The sequence below is a fragment of the Chiloscyllium plagiosum genome, chromosome 9 (assembly GCF_004010195.1).
Source record: "Chiloscyllium plagiosum isolate BGI_BamShark_2017 chromosome 9, ASM401019v2, whole genome shotgun sequence".
Lineage (NCBI taxonomy): Eukaryota > Metazoa > Chordata > Chondrichthyes > Orectolobiformes > Hemiscylliidae > Chiloscyllium > Chiloscyllium plagiosum.
This window is the reverse complement of record NC_057718.1, coordinates 98,052,346-98,077,778: the sequence shown is the minus strand read 5'-3', so window position 1 is coordinate 98,077,778 and position 25,433 is coordinate 98,052,346. Positions and strand designations below refer to the sequence as shown.

At 43.2% G+C, this 25,433-nt stretch overlaps 1 protein-coding gene across 8 annotated transcripts in view; it reads right to left on the bottom strand.

The window, feature by feature from the left end:
• LOC122553085 (1-phosphatidylinositol 4,5-bisphosphate phosphodiesterase beta-4) overlaps positions 1-25,433 on the bottom strand; it is a 533,291-nt gene that overhangs the window by 295,690 nt on the left and 212,168 nt on the right. For 7 of the 8 annotated variants that reach the window (XM_043696591.1, XM_043696592.1, XM_043696594.1 and 4 more), the window contains one exon: positions 707-871. The exons of the other annotated variant lie outside the window; for it this stretch is intronic. The gene's annotated coding sequence lies outside the window, so the exon portion shown is untranslated. The remainder of the gene's footprint in view (positions 1-706; positions 872-25,433) is intronic. 8 annotated transcript variants of the gene reach the window in all.

Sequence of the window (25,433 nt, the reverse complement as noted above, 5' to 3'; positions counted from 1 at the left end):
CCAACAACTTCTCATTACCCATTGCCCCTCTCCCCAGAGGAAAGTACCTTTGCACTGCTTGATCCTCCCCATCCACAACTCTACACTCTGATGGTCCAAATAAGGGATACCCTTCCTGCCGGGTGTATTACTACAACACCATCACAATGGACAACCCTGTTTCAGTGCATACAGACCATTCCAGCTCAGCTCCATTGTAAAGTGCTTTCTCAGGGAGGGGATGGTTGTCCGCGATGGGCATTTCTACCATTGTCCTTCAGTGCGAGTCGCAGGGTCTCTACACTCTGGCTGTCTGTGGCAGCTCAAGACACTGCGAGCCTCAATCTTTTCTGAGTCCTCCTATTAAGCAGCGTCTGCACAACAGAAGCTGTTGGGGTATGGACCGCACAAGGTACCAGATGCTCACACACTGCTCACGGTTGGCAGAGTCATGGGGCATCCGGGACAGTCGGAATCCACGCAAAGTACCAGGCATTACTCTGGCATGCATGGGGTACATGGGATGCCAACTGAGCAGTTACTAAGAGTGTGTGAACAGGATGGCGTCCCAGAGTCAGGACATTGGTATCATCCCGTGATAAGAACTTGACAGTATCTAGCCACGTTAGTGCTGGCACAGTGCACAACAAATTCTGCAGAATGTCTTCAGCAACTTACAGTGTCAAGTTACATTCAACGGCACCAAAAAATATTGCAATGAACTTACCACCAGCAATCTACATGTGACTCCTTCAATATGGGAACGGTGTACCTTTCCAGTCCAGCGACAGGATAAGAACGGAGTGAGGGAACCCAGGAGGAAATCTGCAGCCTTTGCCTGGTTTTGTTACTGAGCTTCAGTGAGAGACAGCAGCCGCACAGTAAACACCACCTGAATGGAAAGCAGGATATGTAAAACGACAGCGTTATACATACCAAGGAATATCCTGTCTCTCTGCATGTGGGTGGATCCAATTATGTTTTAAAGGAACAGGCTGTGTCAAAAAAACAAGTGTCTCAGTCGAGTCATGTCAGGAAAGTAAACTCTCAAGTCTGCGTAGTGCTGGGCTCACCAATCATCATTTTTAAGGTCAGCAGATCGGTTATGTCCAATGTTGTAACTACAGACCTTACGCGGCTATTAATATAAAATTTAGCTGACAAACACATAATGATAACTCTCCAGAGCCAACTTCCTAACCTCACGCTGCCCACTCCAGATTCTGGGAAACAGCTGACACAGCACATTTAAATTTTCTGACATGCAAAGCAAGGCTCCTTGCATGTTTTGGCAAGTTTCTTCTGATACCGTATGGAGCTTCTATTTGCACCACATCAACAGCCAAAGATCATGTACTTACAGTTGCTGCACAGAGCAAGGATGATAACTGGCAGAGACATAAAGTAAAGCAGTGCACACAATGCACATGACCTCTAGCAAAATTGCGAGGAGCAATTTAACTCTTGTAAAAACACATCTATGATTAACACATCGGAGGAGTCTGGCTTGTTAAAATCTAAAGCTATGCCACAGATATTTCATTAGCCAATAAACAACTAATGAGATAACAGAAACATCCCTCTTCTTATGCCTTACAATCCGCAACCATTTTAACAACGAGGACAACAGCAAACATTCCTGTTTCAAAGACTGCTTTACAAAACTTCTAGAGTACTGATTAGACCACAATAGAAGTACTAATAATGTTGAAAAACACATTTTCAAAAAGAAATTCTCTGCAGAAGTAGATTATGTTGTATTCAAAGATTTGCCTGGGAGATTATCCAAATGTCACAAAGCATTTGCAATTCAAAGAATAATAAATTGCAAAGAGTAAATCAACAAGTAACATGTTCCACCAGAATCAGACAAAAGTCGCCAGATGTAACATTGCTGCCTCATTTAGTTTACTTTGCATACATATTTGTCAAGGTGCACAAAAGACGAAGGTTGGTTGAAAACTGGAGACCAAGCACATCTGATTGACTTGCAGCAACATGTGAAGATACATGTGCATATCAAAAGTTTAAAAGTTTGCTTTGAGACCACACTTGAAAGCAAAGAAGACTTACCTCCGTTTGTAGTTTCCCAGAAGTTAGCTTGTGCGAGGGAGCAGATACAAATTTGATTATACCCACAATAGAATACCACAAGTATGCAACCAGAATAAGAACTGAGTCACAAGATGAGAAAATTAGGAACTAAAAGATGACAGCAGAAGCTCAACGGATACACAATACACAAACTGCAAATGTTGTCTGAGGACGACATTCCTGCCTTAATTTGTAAGTAACAAACAAAATCAGAAGGCATCTTCATACAGCTAATGGCTAACCATTGGACAGAAGCAAGGCAGAAGCTTTACAAACTAAAGTGAAGAACAAGCTTCATGAACAAATCATTACTCAAGGGAGAGGTTTAGCCAAAACTTGAATGCTGACAAGCCTCCTTATCCAAGACATGAAACCTTACGAAAAACTGAGGATTCATTTCAGAAGTATAATCCACATTTCAACAAAATAAAGAAAAACAAGACAGCAAGTTAATTCTGCAACATTCCATGTTTTTGCAAGTTCGACGTGTAGACATTGGAATGGCTGAAATGGTCAATGTAACTGACTCCAGTTGGGCACCTCGATGTAGCTCAGTGGTCAGATCTTTGGGAAATGGTCAGCAAATCTTGTATTGCTTGTGGAAAAGCAAATTACAAGGGTGCAAGCCAGAGCTGACACAGGCCAAAGGCATTTTAGTGGAGCAAGGTTGCTGAACCATGTGCTGAACACTCTCACGTACAAACCACCCTGCCTGAAATTGCTCTGAAATCACTTTTGCCTTGATTACAGCAGCCTTGCAGGGCAGCTAGTTGCAGGGCACAACCTTTGGCTGTGCAAGACAATTCTTCCTTGCAAACCCCTGCTTCTAATGTCCAGGAATTTAAAACTGCATTGTGGTATCCTTATAGTTCAGTTAGCTGGATGGCTGGTTTACGATACACAGTGATATCAGCAGTGTGGGTTCTCTTCCTGCACTGGCTGAGGTGACCATGAAAGAGTTTCCTTTCAACTTCTCCCCTTGCCTGAGGTGTGTAAATCATCAGGTTAAAGCACCACTAGTTGCTTCAATTTTAGATTTTATTGTCACATACAGGAGTACAGTGAAAAGTGTATAATGTCGCACATATAAAATCATAGAAATTTCATGGAAACAGACCTCTCGGTCCAACACTTCCATGCCAACCAGATATCCTAACCTAATCTAGTCCCATTTGCCAGCACTTGGTCCATATCCCTCGAAACCCTTCCTATTCATATATCCATCCAGATGCCTTTTAGGTGTTGTAATTGTACCAGCCTCCACCACTTCATCTGGCAGCTCATTCCATACACACACCACCCTCTGTGTGAAAAAGTTATGCCTTAGGTCCCTTTTAAATTTCTTCCCTCTCACCCTAAACCTATGGCCTCTAGTTCTGGACTCCTGCAACCCAGGGAAAATACCTTGCCTATTTACCCTATCCATGCCTCTCATGATTTTATAAACTTTTATAAGGTCACCTCTCAGGGAAAAGAGCCCCAGCTTGTTCAGCCTCTCCCTGTAGCTCAGACCCTCTAACCCTGGTTGCATTCTTGTAAATCTGTTCTAAACCCTTTCACAACATCTTTCCTAAAGTGGCCTATTCAAAAGTGGCCTAATCAATGTCCTGTACAGCTGCAACATGACCTCTCAACTTTGATACTCAATGCTCTGACCAATAAAGGAAAGATATCAAACGCCTTCTTCACTATCCTCTCTACCTGCAACTCCACTTTCAAGGTGCCACCTTAGGTATCAACATACCTGGGTACAAAAAAAGCTTAGGTACAAAGTAAGAAGAGAAATGAGAGTGAAAAGGTTAGCCATCATTATCTTTCAAACAGGAGAGCAGCCCTACGTTCTGGCAAAACCTTGACAACTTTACCTTTACCATCACACTAATGAAGCCCAGCTAAAACCATGATCATCTCCCATTCCAGGTCCTGGCCAGCAGACCCACATCTGCATTCTAGAAGTTCAAGGAATGAAACCAGGCACACAGCTGGATTAGCCATTCAGTGCCAGGTAGCTGGAGCTACTGTGACCTTCGAGATACATGGGAATTAGAAACTGAAGCAGGAATAGAATGATGCAGTGAGGAGCTCAAGAGATTTAAAAAACTGGTGTGGGAGAGACACACACACTCACGCACACATACACATAAACACAAACACACACACATACACACAAACACACATGCAAGCACACACACACAGACATCACACACAACATACACACACACAGACATCACACACCTCACACATACATACAAACACACACACGCGCACACACACACAGACATCACACACCTCACACATACATACAAACACACACACACGCACACACACACAGACATCACAGACAACATACACACAGAGACATCACACACCACACACACACATGCAAGCACACACACATACACAAACACACACACACAACATACACATCACACACACACGATATACACAGACATCACACACACACCCCACACACAACATACATACAGACACACACTCATGCGTACGTACACACACACACACAGCTATACTCATCCCCATGTCAAAATAAAAATGACTGTCAACGCTCTACACTCATAGTTACGGGTTCTAAAACACTGTCCATGGAAAAGCTGTCTGTCAGCGTGAAATAATTTGCCTTGCAATATGCAAGATTCATTAAAAATAAATTAATCATTTCTGCCTCTGGAATTTTCAGAATTGTTTAAAAGTTTAGGGAGAGAATAAAATCGGACTCATTGTAACATTCCACAGTTGAAACAATGTCAGTAAGAAATGCCTCTTCCTTCAGTAAAGCTACCAATGAGAAACCTCATTCAGTAAACATTTTAAGGGGATATTGTATTTCTACGTTCACCTTTGTAAGTGACAATTGTGAATAACATTTTGCAAAGCTGATTCTGGCAATTTCCGAGTTCTACGCAGATACAAAATAAGAGCAGAAGTACGCCATTCGGACACTGCTACAGAAGTCTGTTTGTGCTTCAAATTTGGCATTCGCACCTAAACACCCCCACCCTACCAAAAACAATTTTTGATTCTCCAGCCTCACAAGAACCTCCATGGTCTCCAAGATGCTGCTTCTCACTCTCACGTACACTCTCCAGTGGCAGGCAGACTTCCCGCTGCTGAGATTTCCATCACAGGTGCCATACACAAAGCCCAACTGTGCACCAGGCCGATCAATGCCAGATACAAACAACCAACATGGCACATCTGGTGAGAGGGAACTAAGAAAAAAAATACCGAGGATTCACACAGGGACACAGTTGGCACTTTCTTGCAAATACAAGTTCGAGTTCATAAATGCGTTACCTTTTTAGATTAGAGTCCCTACAGTGTGGAAACAAGCCCTTAGGCCCAACCTGACCACACCGATCCTCCGAACAGTAACCCATCCAGACCCATTCCCCTACTAATGCACCTATCACTATGGGCTATTTAGCATGGTGAATTCACCTGACCTGCACATCTTTGGACTGTGGGAGGAAACTGGAGCACCCAGAGGAAACCCACGCAGACACGGGGAGAATGTGGAAACTCCATGCAGACAGTTACCCGAGGCTGGATTTGAACCTGGGTCCCTGCCGCTGCGAGACAGCAGTGCTAACCACTGAACCACCGTGCCGCCCCAGCTTTACATCAGCTTGTACCCGATCGATCGCCACAGCGACCATGGTGACAAGAATGAAGTGACACAGAATACCTGTTCTTCGAGCTAGAATTCTCACTGAAGGAGAGCTTCTCTTTCACTAACGCCTAGGGCTGCACAACGTTTTGTTATTGATCAGGGCTGACCAGGGTCCCACTTCACTGACAGACTTGGAAGGACAGTCCTTACTGATGAGTGGTCGGACATTGGGCTGATCTCTGTGCTGCTCCCTGACTGTTTTATCACTAAATTCCTGGACTGAGCGTAGCCCAATCCCTGGACTGTAATGATACTGAATCCCCCAATTACCTGCTCAAAGGGCTGGACTGATTTTAGACAATGCTCTTCACTTACTTTACTGATCATTCCTGACCAATGACCACCCCCTCTGCCTTGTTTGAGGATTCCTCCCCTGAGCCTTTGAGACATGGTCAATTGGTTCATTCAGTGTGCGTGTGCTAAATAAGCTGCTGGCACAAGGTGCAGGTGTGAGATTGATGTAAAACATTGCCATCTGCTCTTCTGACAGATCACAGCTGGCAAACATGACAAAACTGCCTGGCTTTATGTCTGCACTAAGCGCCAAGGCAAGACAGAAGTACAGTGAGTCTGTGGTCTCTCAATGATGACCAAAAGGCAAGGTGGAGACGTGTGAGTATACAACGTAGGCGTAAGAGTGGGCAGTAAGGCAGCAAGTTACCTGAGATACCTGATTCCAATGCCCATCCCTGTGTGCAAATCAGTCTGGCAGCAGATTACAATGTAAGGCATCGGTGTGCAGTATTCTGTGTTGTAAGTGAGGTGAACACCCTAGGGTGGGGGGGGGGGGGAGTTGGATGCATGCCACTGCTAACAGTCATTACCCATTACCCAAGGAACATAGCATGAGACATTGGGGAAAGTTAGCAAGGTACCTGTGCTGACTTTCATGTTGGGATTGTCACTGTCCAGTTTCTCTCTGGTGGGTAGGAGAGCAGCACTCTGTAATACCAATGAGGCGAGAACAGATAATCAGGGAATGCTGATTAAGAGGCCTCTCACTCCCCAGTCATGAGATCCTCATATTGGTGTTCAAAGTTTGGATGGAAAATGGAACATTTTCTCTTGACATCGATAATCTCATTTTGTTTTCAATGCTGCCAATTTTTTCAGCTGTCTGGGCACTGTCCATATCACTCAGGGAAATTCCAGCCCTCAGTTTCTGCACTGTAATTTGGCAAACCAAGTAGGTACTACAAAGGATTTACAAAACTAGACGCACACACACAATTCAACACAATGCTTTGTCAATCCGCACTGTGTAATTTGAAACAAGCAAGATAGATAAAGGGGAAGGACTGGATATAACTTATTTGGATTTTCAGAGAACATTTGATAAGGTCTCACACGTTAGGCATCGTAATCAGAACTTATGCTGTTGGACAAAGTTAAAAAGGTTAAAAACACCAGGTTATAATCCAACAGGTTTAATTGGAAGCACTAGCTTTCGGAGCGCTGCTCCTTCATCAGGTGGATCCTTCATCAAAGGAGCGCTGCTCCTTCATCACAATCACCTGGTGAAGGAGCAGCGCTCCGAAAGCTAGTGCTTCCAATTAAACCTGTTGGATTATAACCTGGTGTTGTGTGATTTTTAACTTTGTACACCCCAGTCCAACACTGATATCTCCATATTACGCTCTTAGAGGATTATATTACTATTGACAGAAGACTGGCTAACTAACTGAAGACAAAGAGTTGGGGTAAAGAGGGTATTTTCAGAATGACAGCCTGTAATTAGTGGTGTGCCACAGGGATCAGTGCTGGGACCACAATCATGGACAGCACACATTAATGATCAGGATGAGGAAAGTGAATGCACCCGTTGGAGAAAGTGAGGACTGCAGATGCTGGAGAAGGGCTCATGCCCGAAACGTCGATTCTCCTGCTCCTTGGATGCTGCCTGACCTGCTGCGCTTTTCCAGCAACACATTTTCAGCTCTGAATGTATCCGTAGCCAAGTTTGTGGATGACACAAAAGTAGGTAGGAAGGTAAGTGGAGAGGATGACACAAAGAGTCTGCAAAGGACACAGACAGGCTAGAAGTGAGTGACAAAGACTTGGCAGATGGAACATAATGTGGGAAAATGTGAAGTTATGTAAGTCAGCAGGAAGAGTAGAGGGGTTGAATATTATTTAAATGGAGAAAGAATGCAGAAAGTGACATAACAGAGGGATGTCAGGAGTCCTCATCCATGAATCACACAAGGCTAGCATCGAAGTTCAGCAGGCAATAAGAAATGCAAATGGAATGTTGGCCTTTATTTCAAAGGAAATGGAGTATAAAAGTTGGAGGTTTTGCTAAAACTATGCAGGAGGCTTCCAATTTATAAACATTCAACATACAAATGCTCGTACTTATGAACTCGATCCCATATAGGGGCGTAGTAATAAGCATTTTAAATATCAGACACATGAACATTACCTGCACTTACACACAATTAATTAATATTTCCCTGTATTGCATTCTGAACTTGCGTACAATTGACTTGTGAACAGACTCAGAACAGGACAACTCAGGGACTGCCTGTACTAGGCATTAGTCATACCACAGCTGGAGTACTGTGAACAGTTTTTGGCCCCTTATCTAAGGAAAGATACTCTGGCATTGAAGGTAGCCAAGAGAAAGTTCACTCTTTCAAATAAATCTGTTGGACTATGACCTGGTTTCTTGTGACTTCCAGGTATGGAGGGACTATCCTATGAGGAGAGGTGGAATGGGTTGGATCTGCACTCATTGGAATGTAGAAGGAAAAGTGACCTTATTGAAGCATACAAGATTCTCAGTGGACTCAACTATGTAGATGTGGAGAGGTTGTTTCCTCTTATGGGAAGGTCGAGGACCAGACAGCATTATCTCAGCATAAAGGGCCACACATTGAAGACAGAGTTGAGGAGGAACTTCTTTGTTCAGAGGGTAATGAATGCTTCACTGCAGAGGGCAGTTGAGGCTGTGGTGTTAAATATATTCAAGGCTGAGACAAACAGATGTTTTTATCATTCAGGGAATCAAAGGAATGGGGAAAAGGCAGGATTGACGTGTTGAGGTTGAATCACCAATTTCTGCTCCTATGTCTTATGCTCTTGAGGAAAGGTTTTTCTTTTGAAATATGAGTCTAAAATGACTCACTTTAGATTTAATGCAAATGAAACCGTACCGATGACTGAAGAAGGGTCAATTCTGTTATAAACATACTTACAGTCATAGAGATATACTGCACAGAAACAGACCCTTCAGTTCAACTTGTCAATGCCGACCTGATATCCTAAATTAATCTCATCCCATTTGCCAGCATCCGGTCCATATCCCTCTAAACCCTTCCTATCCATATACCCATCCAGACGCCTTTTAAATGTTGCAATTGTACCAGCCTCCACCACTTCCTCTGGCAGCTCATTCCATACACGCACCACCCTGTGTGTGAAAACGTTGCCCCTTAGGTCCTTTTTAAATCCTTCCCCTCTCACCTTAAACCTATGCCCTCTAGTTCTGCCCCCCCCCCCCCCCCCCGCACCCCAGGGGGAAGACCTTGTCTATTTACCAAATGTTCACAACTCAATAAGCTACCTCTTTTTTTGTCGAATCAGTCAATTGTGTATTTCTATCAATTTCTTATGAATATTGAACATGTTTTTGTGTGAAAGAACAGATCCCTTGGTGCCAATTCATACTAGCTCCTCAGAGCCAGCTATTCTAGACCCTGTTAGCACCTCAGCACTGAGTATTTGAGCTGAAAACTGTTCAAGTCAGGAAGAATTACTGTTAGGCATTTGGCAGTGCAGTTTTGACTTCCATTATCCAGTAAAGGCTCAGGGCTAAAGGTTCAATAAAAACCAAGTCAAAATAGCCCGGGTTCTGATAAAAGGTCAATGACCCGAAACACTGACTCTGCTCTTTCTGATGTAGGTGCTGCCCGATATCCCAAAGATTTCTTGCGTTTTCTGTTTTCACTGGCCCCTATCAATATTGGCCACCTGACCTATATATTCCGCTGCAAATGAAAATAGTTTCAAGTCATCCAGTGAAAGAAAAAGATCAATGCACATCAAGCAATGTTGTTTAAATGAAACAACATATCCAGGTGAGAGGGCAAAGATTCAAAAGGGATCTAAAGGGCAACTTTTGTCACACTGAGGGTGGTGTGTGTATGGGATGAGCTGCCAGAGGAAGTGGTGTAAGCTGGCACGATTACAACATTTAAAAGACATCTGGATGGCTACATGGATACAAAGGGTTTAGAGGGATATGGCAGAAGTGGTTATTGCAGATGCTGGAGAATAGTGTGGTGCTGGAAAAGCACAGCAGGTCAGGCAGCATCCGAGGTGCAGGAAAATTGACGTTTCGGACAAAAGTCCTTCATCAGGAATGAGCCATTAGAGGGATATGGGCCATGTGCTGGCAAATGGGACAAGATTAATTTAGGATAGCTGGTCAGCATGGACAAGTTGGGCTAAACAGTGTGTACATCTCTATGACATTACAATCCGATGGACAGTAATGAAAGAGACCGGCTCAGGTCGTCACTGACATTAACAGGAACATGGGGAGACAAGTACCACTCTGAAAGGCAATCTTTTTCATGTCTTTGTGTAATGTGGGTGACGCTAGCCCAGCTGTCATTCATTGCCTGGTTCTAAGTGCCCCTGAAATGGAGCGATTTGCTGGGCACTCGGCCATGCCAGAGGACAGCATAACATTCCAATCGGAAGAGGCGAGAGAAAGCTGAAATTTCTGCTGAAAGCTGTGGGCTGAGCTTGTACTTTTATAGTTTTCTCTTCCTTATTTTTTTAAGGGATTCACCCCTAATTGACCTTGAACTGATTGGCTTTCTGGGCCATTTCCAAAGGGTCAACACCATAGCTGCGAGTTTGGAGTCGCAGGTAGGCCAGACAGGCTAGGAATGGCAAATTTCCTTCTGTGAATGGCATTACTGAGCCTGAAGGGCTTGTCCAAGAATCGCCAATAGTCACCGCCACTGAGACAAGCTTTCAGTCCTGATTTAATAATACAATACTAGCTGTCATCCTGAGTTCTAAGTTGGTGTCATCACAACATGATCCTGGGCCTGTAGCCTGTTAGCTCAGTGACATGGCCACTACATCACCATCAGCCCACAAGATGGACTTTGTTAAAATGATGGCCATGGTGCTTAGGTGCCGGTGGTGGACTGGGGTGGACAAAGTCAGAAGTCACATGACACCAGGTTATAGTCCAACAGGTTTATTTGAAATCACAAGCTTTCGAAGCGCTGCTCCTCTGTCAGGTGAATCTTCAGCGCTCCAAACGCTTGTAATTTCAGATAAATCTGTTAGACTATAAGTTTGTGTCTTGTGACTTCTGATTTTAGAATGTTGGGACATTCTTTACAACACAACCTTCTTCGCATTCAAAGTGAGTAGCATTAAATAGGTCAGAGCAAATAAAAAACTAAACACTTACCTCAAAAATCAAGTTTATGGCTGCAAGTCATTTACTAAAACAACAGGAACTTCTATTTGCCATGGAATACAGAACCTGGAAACAGGGGACTTTATTATTCATTCATGGGATGTGGGCGTCACTGGCTGGGCCCAACGTTTATTGCCTGTCCCTAGTTGCTTCTTGAGAAGATGGGGGTGAGCTGCCTTCTTGAACCACTGCAGTCCACCTGCTCTGGGTTGACCCACAATGCCATGTGGGAGGGAATTCCAGGATTATATTCTGGAAATCCAGAATTCCAGAACCAGTTGCCAAATCTTATCTTGCAACAGGACAAATGCAAGAATGCCAAATTCCAAGCAATTTACATTAATTTATGCGACAGCACTTGTTGGCTGGTTGGTTGGCAAGTCACCTTTGACTGGCTGAGATATTGCCACGACAAAAATGATTCATAAACAGGGACCCATTCCCTGCAAACAAAAGGAATGTGTTCAAGCTCTGCAGCTTGTTTTAAATTAGCCGGGAGCATGGGAAAGCTGTAGCTCCGCAATTCAGGGTGATCATGGCTGATGTGACTGCAATCTAACTAACTCCCTCTCCTTGAAATTGTTTGGACAACAAAATCAAGCAAAATTAACCAAATTTCCAAGTACTGCCCTAACAGTTGAATACAATTCAAATGGGTTTTCAAAAATACGCTGCTTTTTTCTGATCGTGTAAAAAAAAATTTACAGAAAGGCATCATATTTGGTTTAACTCGGCAGGACTGGCAGCACCTGTGGAGAGAACTCTGCTCTGAACAGGGGTCACTGGAACTCTGCTTTCTCTCCACAGGTGTTACTAGACCTGCTGAGTTTCTGCATCTATTTTTGTTTCTCTTTCTGATCCAACATCGACTCTGATCCCCAGCATCTGCCGTTCTCACTTTCTCCTGATTGTAGAGTAGGATAAAAGGCAGGCACAACATGAAGGGCCGAAGGGCCTGTGCTGTGCTGTACTGTTCTATGTCCAAACACCTGCAGCTGTTTGTTTTATTATCATATTTGGTTTAGACATTTTAGCTTCATATTGAATGGGGCTCCATATTTAGAGCCACAACATGAGAGAAGCAATTTAAGTGTTATGTAATTTTGCTACTTAACCTCACTCTTCGTACATTTATACTAATTGAACATGAGGTGCTCTATCTACAACCACAGTTAATTACTGCTCTCACTGAAAAGAGAAGTCATGTAGAGGTTGTACAGGACACTGGTGAGGCCTCTTCTGGACTACTGTGTGTCCAGTTCCGGTCACCCTGTTACAGGAAGGACATTATTAAGCTGGAGAGGATTCAGAAGAGAGTTACCAGAATGTTGCTGGGTATAGAAAGTTTGAGTTATAAAGAAAGGCTGGATAGGCTGGGACCTTTTTCACTGAAACGGAGGAGGTGAGAGGCAACTTCATAGAAGTTTATTAAAGAGAGGGTTATGGATTGAGTTAATGGTAGGTGTCTTTCCCCTAGGATGGGGTATTTCAAGATTAGGGGGCACATTTTTAAGGTGAGAGGAGAGAGATTTAAAAATGACATGGGGCAAACATTTTACAGAGGATGGTTCATATGTGGAATGGACTTGCTGAGGAAGTGGCGGATGTTGGGTACAATTCCAAAGTTTAAAAGACATCGATTTGGATAAGGACATGAATAGGAAAGGTTTGGAGGGATATGGGCCAGGAACAGGCAGGTGGGACTAGTTTAGTTTGGAACAATGCTCGGCATGGAATGGTTGGACCGAAGGGTCTGTTTCCATGCTGTATGACTCTATTACTTCCATCTCTGCATCTTTGGGATGGATTGCCTTTGTAGGTTTACGCCTTTTTACTGTTTTCTACTAAAAGATTGTGAAGCCTTAAAAGAATTGCACTGGTTAAAATAATTTTGTAAAACAACCGTTATCAGTTCTTGTAACCTAACATCTATGCGAGTAGAAGCCAATATTCTCAGACTCGATTTTTCATCCAAAACTACGAGGTCTATTTTAGATGAGAAACATTTTGGAAGGTTGAAATTCTCTCTGCCCCCACATCCTGCTTCCAACGAGTTGTGAGATCAGGCATCAACATTAAAGTGGTTCAGAACTACATTCAATTACTTCACCATTTCAGGCTATTCCAAATCTAGCCACATAATTATAACTGGCATTCTGGATTACTCCATATGATCGAGATTGCTAGTGTACGGCCTTTAAGCTAAAAACCCAAATTTGGTTGCAAATAGAATTGATGATTTTCAACATTTTGTTCAGAGCTAGGAAGTACATGTTCAGTGGAATACAACAGAAATTCACTAATGGCTTGATCAATCTAAATGCAAAGACAACCTATTTGTTAGAGTCTTTTATATATATCTTCTGACACTGCACATTTCAATATCAGTCCAGTTTGACTGGTACCATGGGTGTCTCTCAGTTAGAATTACGTCAGCTCAAACCGGTTCGAGGAGTTCAATGTATTCTGCAATTTGACACTCACCAGCAGAAATGGATTCACAGCTACTCCAGGCTGAGGGATATCGAGCAAAGTAATAATGTTTATGTACATCGAGGACATTATGCATAGCTCCTTGAGCCTGTCAACAACTCCATTTTTAACTTGCAAACTGAATATTTTGTCTCCTAGTTAGTAACCTAGGGTTATGCCTGCCTCAGTCAATACCAAACATACTGCCCTATCAAGTCCACTACAATAAGTCTGACGTACCACAACATACAACTGTGAGCATACTGCAATGTGTTTGCTGTTGAATGTACCAATTACAATTTCAACATGTCTTGTTCTGATCCTCCTTGCATTGAATGTCAGTTCCTAATCAGCCAAGGGGCTAAGCAATCACCTTGTGTTTATGAAATAAACATCTGTCCAGGAAAATGAAAGCTGGGCCTTTTTCATGGCAACTGTTAAGCCAAGGTCTGATTGACTCAGTACCCTGGGCATAGAGACATAGAGGTGTACAGCACGGAAACAGACCCTTCAGTCCAACTCGTCCATGCCGACCAGATATCCTAAATTAATCTAGTCCCATTTGCCAGCACTTAGACCATATCCCTCTAAACCCTTCCTATCTATATGCCCATCCAGATGCCTTTTAAATGCTGTAATTGTACCAGCCTCCACCAGTTTCTCTGGCAGCTCATTCCATACATGCACCACTCTCTGTGTGAAAAAGTTGCCCCTTAGATCTCTTTTATATCTTTCCCCTCTCACCCTACATATTTATTCTTTCTCAAGACATTAGGGAGGCAGGTGGAGCCTTTACTTTAAACTGGTATTAAATTCCCCTACAGCATTAAGGGAGATGGTAGTAATGCTACTGGACTGGTAATGCAGAAATCCAGGCTCAGCTTCCAGAGCCATAGGTTCAAGTCACACTATGGTGGATGGTGAAAATTTGAATTCAATAAAACAAGATCATGGCACATGCTAACTACTGTCATTTCCAAAAAAAATCGAATTCACTTACTTCTCTTAGGGAAGGAAATCTGTTATCCTAACCAGTCTAGGTTAACGTGACTCCACAGCAATGTGGATGACTCTTACCCCACCCCTGCCCCTGGGAGGTGGGGGGGGGGGGGGGGCAATTTAGGATGGGCAATAAATGCTGGTCTGAGCTAGTGATACCACATCGCACGAGTGAATGAAAAAACAGGACTGCCTTTTCAAACTTGAAAGGGTACAGAGAAGATTTACAAGGATGTTGCCAGGGTTGGAGGATTTGAGCTATAGGGAGAGGCTGAATAGGCTGGGGCTGTTTTCCCTCGAGCATCAAAAAATGAGGGATGACCTTGTATGTAGAGGATACGGTGAATAGCTAAGTCTTTTCCTCAGAGTAGGGGAGGGCATAGGCTTAGGGTAACAGGGGAAAAGTTTAAAAGTGACCTAAGGGACAACTTTTTCAGAGGGTGGTACGTGTATGGAATGAGCTGCCAGAGGAAGTGGTGGAGGCTGGTACAATTACAGCATTTAAAAGGCATCTGGATGGGTATATAACCAGGACAAGTTTAGAGGGATATGAGCCAATTGCAGGCAAATGGGATGAGATTTATTTGAGACTACATTAATCTGGTCAGCGTGCATGCATTGGACTGAAAGGTCTGTTTCCATGCTGCACATCTCTATGGCTCTACTTATTAGGTGATGCTGTGTGCTAACACTGCAAACATAAAGGGTGTACACTCCATGCAGGCAGAGATCGATTGAGAAGACAAGAGTTTATGGTCTGAAATGGTTGAACTTGTAGTTGAGTCCATAAGTCTATGCACTGCTGCATGGTAAGATAAGATGCTCTTCCTTGAGGTTTGCATTGGGGTTCTTTGGAGCATGGCAGCAGGCGGAGGACAGAGATGGGAGCAGGAGATCGAGGTGAAGGTGGCAGGCTCTCAGATGTTCAGAGTCCTGTTTGCTCACGAGCTGGATTGAGGTGTTCTGCCAAGCAGTCACGCCATTGGACAGGAAGCCTCATGGGGAGTAGGGAACACACTAGCTTCATTCAAGGGAACTACACAGACACCACTGCTTCGCCTGGAAGGTGGACCTGCAGCCTCAAGCAGTGATGAGAGAGGAGGAGGTCGAAGGTCATGTGTTATACCTCTTGCGTTTGCATAGAGAGCTGCCATGGTTGTTAAGGGGCCGGTGGGCAGGTGAGTAAAGAGTGGACGAAGGTGTCGAGGAGAGATATTGCACCCTTTGGGCTGCTAACAGGAGGGGAGGAGAAATCGCTTTTAGTTGTAGTTGTTTTAAATTTGACTATAGTGCAGTCAGTCCCGTAAACTGTAAATCCACACCGTTTAAAAGGGACTAAACACACAAGATATTTGACCTTAAAGAGACATTGTTTACTTCACCGAATTTGACTGTAGAGCTGCGTGTTCATGGTTCATAGAAAAGATTATGTATAGAAGGAAAATGCAGCTTAATAAGGCACAAATTCATAGAGGAACAACTGTTTCTGTCCAAAGACCACAGAACACTAAACACACACTAGATAACAATTTTGTGATTGATGACAATGAAGCCATGAGCACTTGTTTGCCAATTTAAGTAATTATCTGATTTAAACATGGGTAGTTTAAATGCTAAGGATGTGAGGATTTTTTAAGCAGAGTATTGTTGCTTTGTCTCCAGAGCCCAGAAATAGCAGTGTCCCGTGGCTCAAAAGAGTTAACGGCTATTGCTCTGTTGAAGGAGAAAAGAACTTGCATTTGCATAGCAACTTCCACACCTTAGTGCCTCCACAACCAGTGGTGCATTTCAAAATGTAATCATTCAATGGGAGTGCTTGTGTCATCATGGGTAGTGTCTCTGGGCCCAGAGCACTGGGTCTGAGTCCGACACTGCACTGGCCACGAGGGTTGATTATCATCCGGTATGTCCATGAGGTCCGCCTGAGGACAAGTGGTAAGGGTGGGAGAGCTTTCTGGCTGGCCTTCCTCCAGAAGGTGATGACCAAACCCTGCCATGTGCCAACACTTGGTTGCAACGTGTGGCACTATCAGTATGACTGCTCTGTGGAACTCAATGCGCAAATTGCTGAACAACATGGAAATTCATCAAACGCTGACGTTAGGCTGTAAAAGTAGGAGCGTCTGCTAGTCAGCCATCCTGCCGTTAGTGATTCCTGATCAGCTTGGACCAATCCTGTGGGAGTCATAGAGATGTACAGCATAGAAACAGACCCTTCGGTCCAACTCGTCCATGCCGACCAGATATCCCTAATCCAGTCCCATTTTCCAGCATTTGGCCCATATGCCTCCAAACCCTTCCTAGTAATATACCCATCCGGATGCCTTTTAAATGTTGCAAGTGTACCACTTCCTCTGGCAGCTCATTTCATACACGCACCACTCTCTGGGGTGCCCCTTAGGTCCCTTTTATACCTTTTCCCTCTCACCCGAAACTTATGCCCTCTAGTTCTGGCAACATTCTGGTAAATCTTTTCTGCACCCCTTTCAAGATTAACAACATCTTTCCTATAGCAGGGAGACCAGAATTGAAGGCAGGATTCCAAATGTGGTCTGGAAGTGATTTCAATGACAGTTGTAGTGAACAAGGTTAACATGATGATTGAAAGCCACATTGTAAAGATGCAGGACAGGTCCAAGAGGAACCTACCATGTGGGTACGATAGTGGGCCTGGAAATGGTCCTGACTGCCATGTAACTGTGTAGGCCACTCTGGTGACAATCTGGAATGGCCCAGCCTCTGATTGGTTGGTTTTGATATCATTCATTTCTAAAGCATCGCCAGATTGGTTGGCAAGTGCCTGCAAATTAATGGCCCTTCCCTCAGATGGGGGTCAGTCATTGCGAACACTGGGATTCAAAGTACCAGTCCTGAGGGCATCCTGTTCCATGTGCACTGAAATCCAGGCAATTCAGTCCAAAACCAAACAACTGGCCACCCCATCAGTGTCAGGACTACATTTCTCATTGACGTTTGTGTAAGTGCAAAAGTCCCTCGCTGACAAAACAGCACCATTCCTATTAAAATTAATCATTGCACACACAGGTTTGTGAAAAACATTGCAATGTTAACTTGACTGAGTAGCTGAAAGACCAGCCATCCCAGCCCTACAGATGAAGAAACCCAGCTCACTGGCATCTGTCTTGGTTCCTTTGCGAGCAATCGAATTGCTTTGTTTATTTTGCAGTGGGGCTTCAGTTATTGGTCTGGCTATCAAGGTAACCAGGGAGATGTTTTCTCACTATATTCCCTCTCTCAATGCTGATTGCTCATGATAAATTGTCACCTGCATCCCTTTGACACAAAGGATTTAGTTATGCCCTTCAAAGACAATTTGTTCAATCAAGTCCTGTCATCAATAAGTGGTGTGTAAGTTATGAATATCTGGGAACTGTTGTATTAAATATACAAGAAAGCATATTATTGTAAATGCTGATATTTGGATTACGTTTATCTTAATCTTTCAAACTTGCTCTGCAGATCATGCATTTGTTGAGCAGCGCAAAGACAATATAGAAATGTCAAGAAAATGCACTGTTTATCAGCAACTCCATTATTTTGTCCCAGGAAATGTTTCCTTCGACATTACTCTCTCCTGTCCAGGTTAGAAACAAGCAACAATACATCCAATGGCTTATTCATTACTTTTCTCTACCTGATGCCAAGCAACGGGTCTCACATACAGTGGGAAACTGCTCCCATTTTCCATAGGCAACAACATATAGTTTGCAGTATTTCTATACTGTTTTCCAGGCTTTTAAAACTTTATTTGAAAAGACTTCCTGAAGCAGCAAACACTAAGTCCTATTTGCTTAGGGTCATTTATTTTAATGTTTCATACCATGCCTGCTTATCATCATTGAATTTCAAAACAATAATGATTTCCATTTGATTCTGAGCAATTTATCCAGCTTTATGTCATAAACGACTCTGTTTAACATCAAACACAAAGCCAAAGCAACTCAGGTTTCATAACACTGACATCAGTTTAATCTGAAAATGTAATTAACTTACTCCATCATTCGCCACATAATTATGATCATGAGTGTTTTATTTTTCATCTCTATTTGTACAATGCTATCTTTTCAATCTTTAACCTCATGATCAATGCAACACAAGCAGGATTCTGCTGAGGCTGGGAAATAAAAACAGAATAAAATCAGAAATATTCAGGAGGTTAGGCAGCATCTGTGGGAAAAGTAACAGAGTTCCTATTTCAAATCGGAGATCTGCCTGTTTGTAGAGTCACAGACTCCCTACAGCATGGAAGGAGGCCGTTTAGCCCATCGAGTCCACACTGACTCTCTGAAGAGCATCCCACCCAGACCCGTCCCCTCAATCTATAACCCCGCATTTTCCACGGCTAACCCACCTAACGTGCACATCCCTGAACACTTTGGGCAAATTTCCCATGGCCAATCCACATGCCTTGCACATTTTTGGACTGTGGGAAGAAACCGGAGCACCTGGCAGAAACCCACACAGACATGGGCAGAATGTGCAAGCTCCACACAGACAGTTGCCCAAGGATGGAATCGAACCCAGGCTCCTGTCAGGCAGCAGTGCTAACCCCTTAGCCACTGTGTCACCCTCGCCTTGGAACTGGAAGAAGTTTTACAATGAACAATATAGAAATAAAAAAGCGGTTCAATAATCAGTTCTGAAGAAGAGTCACTGAACTTGAAACAATTTCGCTCCACAGATGCAGAGTTTCATCGGCACTGCTTTCATGTGTGTCACTCAGTCACAACTTGCACTGTGGGAGTTTGCCGCATCCAAGCATATTTTATAACAGCATCAGGTCACAAGTAATTGCTCCATCTGAATGTGATACTTCTGAGCCTTACACTACTGCGAAAAAACAGAGTCCCAATGCAGGAGCAGCCATTAATTATGGTCGCTGTGATCTATCTATGCACATGACATGACGTCACATTACAGTCAGAAACACACACTCATAATGTGACAAGGGAAAAAAAGTAGTCACTGGGTTATATACTTTCATTAGTATGGCAGTATATCTTTAAGAGACAGGGTCATGATATTATCACTGTATCACAGTATGTGACCTAAGGGCATGTCACATATAGATGGGGTGGTTAAAAAGGCGTTCAGCAAGCTTGCCTTTATTACTCAGTCCTTTGAGTATAGGGGTTGGGAAGTTGCATTGAGGTTATACAGGACATTGGTGAGACTTCTTCTGGAATACCGTGTCCAGTTCTGGTCACCTAGTTCTAGGAAGGATATTATAGAGCCACTGAAGGTTCAGAAGAGATTTACCAGGATGTTGCCAGGTATGGAAGGTTTGAGCTATAGATTAAGGACGGATAGGCCAGAACCTTTTTCACTGCAGCATTGGAGGTTGAAAGGTGACTTAATAGAGGTTTGTAAAGTCATGAGGTGTACATACAGGATTAATGGTTGGTGTCTTTTCTCTAGGATGGGGAACTTCCAGACTAGGGCACACATTTTTAAGATGAGAGGAGAGCCACTGAAAAAGACATGAGAGGCAAAGTTTTTACACAGAGGGTGATTTGTGTGTGGAATGAACTTCCCAACGAAGTGGACACAGTTGTGGACACAGTTGCAATATTTAAAAAACACTTACATAAAGACGTCAATAGGAAAGGTTTGGAGGAGCAGATAGGTGGGGCTAGTTAGTTTAGGATTATGGTTGGCATGGACTGGTTGGACCGAATGGTCTGTTTCTGTGCTGTACGACTCTATGACTATATGCCATCTTACCTGAGATCACCTGAAGCATGACGTGCTACTTGATGCATGCTGGTCAATGTAACTTAATAGCTTGATGTTAGACAAGTCACACATGAGAGTGTAATGTTTGCATGCAACAGCTAGATGCAACAAAGGTCTGCTGGATTCTTTAGCTTAAACCGTCCAGTTTCTTACGTTATGAGTGGTAACAGAAACATTGCCAAAACTGGGAAAACATCTTGTGCAAAACCCCAACAGTAGTGACTGGAAAAGACAATTTTTAAAAACCACTGCTTCCAAAAACTAACAGAGACGGGATAGCTATTGCCTGTGTGAAACACCAGAGGGAATTACAGAGAGTGAGGTTGTGACAATAGGATAAAAAGCTAAACCAACTCTTACTGTTCCAGAACATTCTTCCAAATGACTCTTTATTTCCTTTGGACCTGGAACAGCGCAACATAGTACAGGCCTTTCAGACCTCGATGCTGTGCTGACTTTTCATTCTACTCTAAGATCAAACCAACTGACATACCCTTCATTTTACTATCATCCATGTGCCTGTCCAAGAGTCACTTATCTGTTCCTAATGTATCTGACTCTACAAACATACCTTTATTGTTTGCTATGGTTATGAGTTTGAAAGAATTACTCTGATGGCGCTCATCGGCCTTGTGGTACCATTGGTCAAAAACACAGCCACAAAAAATAACAATGTGGGCTGGACATGTGATCATCATGTTAAAAAAAAAACAGAACAAGGAGCTCTGGATTACTAGCCCTCTCTTGCCTCCTCTTCATACAGAAACGGTAAAGTCACCATAGTCTTTCCAGACCAAAAGGCTGCTCTCTCACCGGAGAGAGGTGACTGGTGGTGATTTAATCTGAGGATCACCAGGCCTCGGGAGGGGAAGGACAATAGACAATAGACAGTAGGTGCAGGAGTAGGCCATTCTGCCCTTCGAGCCTGCACCACCATTCATTATGATCATGGCTGATCATCCTCAATCAGTATCCTGTTCCTGCCTTATCTCCATAACCCTTGATTCCACTATCCTTGAGAGCTCTATCTAACTCTTTCTTAAACGAATCCAGAGACTGGGCCTCCACTGCCCTCTGGGGCAGAGCATTCCACACACCCACCACTCTCTGGGTGAAGAAGTTTCTCCTCACCTCTGTCCTAAATGGCCTACCCCTTATTTTTATCTGTGTCCTCTGGTTCGGGACTCACCCATCAGCGGAAACATGTTTCCTGCCTCCAGAGTGTCCAATCCTTTAATAATCTTATACATCTCAATCAGATCCCCTCTCAGTCTTCTAAACTCAAGGGTATACAAGCCCAGTCGCTCTAATCTTTCAACATAAGATAGTCCCGCCATTCCAGGAATTGGCCTTGTGAACCTACGCTGCACTCCCTCAATAGCCAGGACTGTTCTTCCTGGCAACTTCGCCAATGCAGGAATAGAACCCACATCACTCTGTGCTGTAAACCAACAGCCCAGCCAACTGAGCTAACCAACCTTTCTGAGAGACCTTTACCTCATGCAACACATAAAGAGGAATTTGTGCCTCAACGCTGTGTTTACTGTTTGGTGAAGCAACCCAGATAGTCCAACCCACCTGCTCTTATCCCATAGCCCAACAAAATTTTTTCCACTTTAAATACTCATCCAATTCCCTTTTTGAAAGTTACCACTGGCAGATAGTCATAGAAACATACAGATTTGCAGCACAGAAACAGACCTTTTGGTCTAACTCATCCATGCCGACCAGATATTCTAAATTAATCTAGTCACATTTACCAGCACTTGGCCCATATCCCTCTAAATACGTCCTATTAACATACCCATCTAGATGCCTTTTAAATGCTGTCATTGTACCAGACTCCACCATTTCATCTGGCAGCTCATTCGTACCACCGTCTGTGTGAAAACGTTGACCATTAGGTCCCTTTTAAATCTTTCCTCTCTCATTCTAAACCAACCTTTTGGCAACCTTTTCCCAGTTTTGGCAATGTTTCTGCTACCACTAATAATGTAAGAAACTGGACAGGTTAAGCTAAAGAATCCCTGTAGTTCTGGACTCCCCAAGCCCAGATAAAAGGCCTTGTTTATTTACCCTATCCATGCCCCTCATAATTTTAGAAACCTCTATAAGGTCACCCCTCAGCCTCTGATGCTCCAGGGAAAACAGCCCCAGCCTATTCAGCCTCTCCCTGTAGCTCAAATCCTCCAACCCTGGCAACATCCTTGAAATTCTTTCCTGAACCCTTTTAAGTTTCACAACATCCTTCTTATAGGACGGTGACCAGAATTGCATGCAATATTCCAAAAATAGCCTAACCAATGTCCTGTATAGATTCAACATGACCTCCCAACTCCTATACTCAATGCTCTGACTTAGAAACATCGAAAACAGGAATAGGCCATTTGGCCCTTCGAGCCTGTTCCACCATTCAATAGGATTATGGCTGAATTCAACTCAGTTCTCACTTTCTCCCTGTGGCCTTTGATCCCTCTAGTCCTATGACTTATATTAACTCCTTTTCATGAAAATATTCAATGTTTTGCATCAACTGCTCTTTGTGGCAAAGAATTCCACAGGCTCACTGCTCTCTGGGTGAAGACATTTCTCCTCCATACGTTCAGATTGTGAGCCCAAGGTTCTGGACTCCCTAGTTATTGGGCATATCCTTCCTGTGTTTACCCTGTCTAGCCCTGCTTCTGCAGCTACTGAGTCCTGGGTGGGACTTGACCCCCCCCCCCCCCCCCCGATGTCTGGCTCAGAGATAGTGAAGCGATTCAGTGCTCGACAAGACCTCACCCACCCTCCACACTGCTATATTTTAAAACATCTCAAATGTTTTTGGTTTAATGATCCCTTATCATCGCAGATTCCACATCTAAATAATAACACTACCAAATGTTTATTATATGGAAGTGCTGCATGTAAATAATATTTTTATGAAGGTAGAGCACAGTTTTGCCCTTTGAGTTGGGGAATTCGTAGAAACATAGTTATTAAGAACAGAAGTAAGCCATTCAGCCCTGCGGGTCTGCTCCACCATTCAATACGATCATGGATGATCACTTAACTCAGTATGCTGTTCCTGCTTTCTGGGGCACAGTATTTCACATGCTCACTACTTTCCAGATGCATGAACTCGGAGGTGATTCTCAGAATCTGTTTTCCTCGCCCTTCCTGGACCACGACAACTTGCTTCATACAGTGGACAAACCTCAGATTTATAGCCTCAAAATGTAGAGCCAGGCCCAGATTTGAGCGCAACAATCAGAAATCCACAACCGTTTGACAGAGCTTTCCTTTGGAAAAGGCAGCCTCTATGCTGAATCTAAAAAGCATCTAATAGCAACTGTTTACATTACGCAGTTCTCGGTAGCAATGCCTAAATTAGTACAAGATTCAGTTCCTGGATATAGAGCTTTTTATCTTCATATCTAAGATTAGAATCTTTTTGCTATTCTAGGCACTGCTGCTAAGTATTGGATTGAGGAACCCAGTGACTAACAGATACCTTAGAACACAGTGATCCTTTGGCTTAATTGTTACTAACAAATATAAGACCATTAATAACCAAAAGTATCCTCTTAGTTGCAAATAATAATGCACATTTCAACATGTTAGACAGCAAAGCCAGAAAATCGTAATGCCAATTTTCAGTATTTTGTTAAAATTTTGAATCGATCACCAGATTACAAACACAGAAAGACAAATCAAAAAGATTTGCGACAATGAGGGGTTTCTGTTCCACGGGCAGTTCAGGGAAATATGGGCTACTTACCTTGAAGATTAACAAAGGTGTTCTAAGCTCTGAGAGATCTTGACAGGATAGATGGCAAGGAAGAGATTGGTAGAAGGTCTGGGAGCGAGAAAGAACAGAATTTGAATGATTTGCAAAAGGAGCAACAGCTGCTTTAGGGAAAATTTATTTTCATGCAGGAGGTGGGCACAACCCTGGAAAGCACTGCCTGACTGTGTGGTGGAAGGGGTGACATGACAGCGGTAACGGAATGAGCACATGAAGAGGGAAGAATTTGCGGGGTGAAGGGGAAAAGGTGCTAGGAGTGGGACAAAGTCTCTTCTCTCGCTGAAGACTGAAATAACCGCCTTCTGTGCTACAACTCCAATTTATAGAATAAACCTTCCAAATGAAACATCCTTATTCCCAGGCAACCTTACTTCCAATCGTCACAGCTCACATGAAATACCGGCAAACCAGTTAAATCAGACAGGTAAAGTACATAAACACAACATCAATACCTTTATCTGTACCACAATTATTGATTTGCATTCAATCAAAAAATAAATTGGAGCACAATTTGTCCTGCAATTTCTCTCCCACGTAGATTCTGCGATAGACTGGCAGTGTTCAGTATGTTCAAGATGTTCTATTGTGTGTGTGTATACCCTACTCTGGCACTGGTTTTTATGCTGTGCAGGTGCTACCTGCTGACTCCCTGCCAAATACTAAATAAATTGAAGTGCGTTCAAATCTGGTTTTGAACACATTTCTTTCTGAATATTATATCCCCTTTTAATCTCAAAGCTGCTAAAAATATCCAAACATGTATTTGCAGTTGTAATGAAGCACAAGCGCGTCTTGCACACAGTCCTTAACGATGAAGACAGATTTCAAACCCCTTTCTCCTCAAAACTCACTCAAGGTCAGAAAGGACCATAGATCAACCCATCACAAACATATTTATCAGCTTACAAATGTCATACAGCAGCCCGGTGACACAAGATCCAACCCAGACAGAAAGGAAATAGCTGCAGTTCTTAGTTGTTTAATATCAAACAGACCAAATATTTTTGGATTAACAAGGGTAAAGCTAAGAGAAAAGACTATGCTGCTACCAAATGCATGCTTGGTGCGTGAGAATTCACAGGAGTGTAGCAATGGAAACGTGCAGCAGTCTTATCTCCCATCAGCACCTTCGATCGAGAGACACAGCCCACATGTTCTATTCAGGAAGGTGGCAAATTAAAATTACTATTGCAAACTTAAATCAGAGTTGA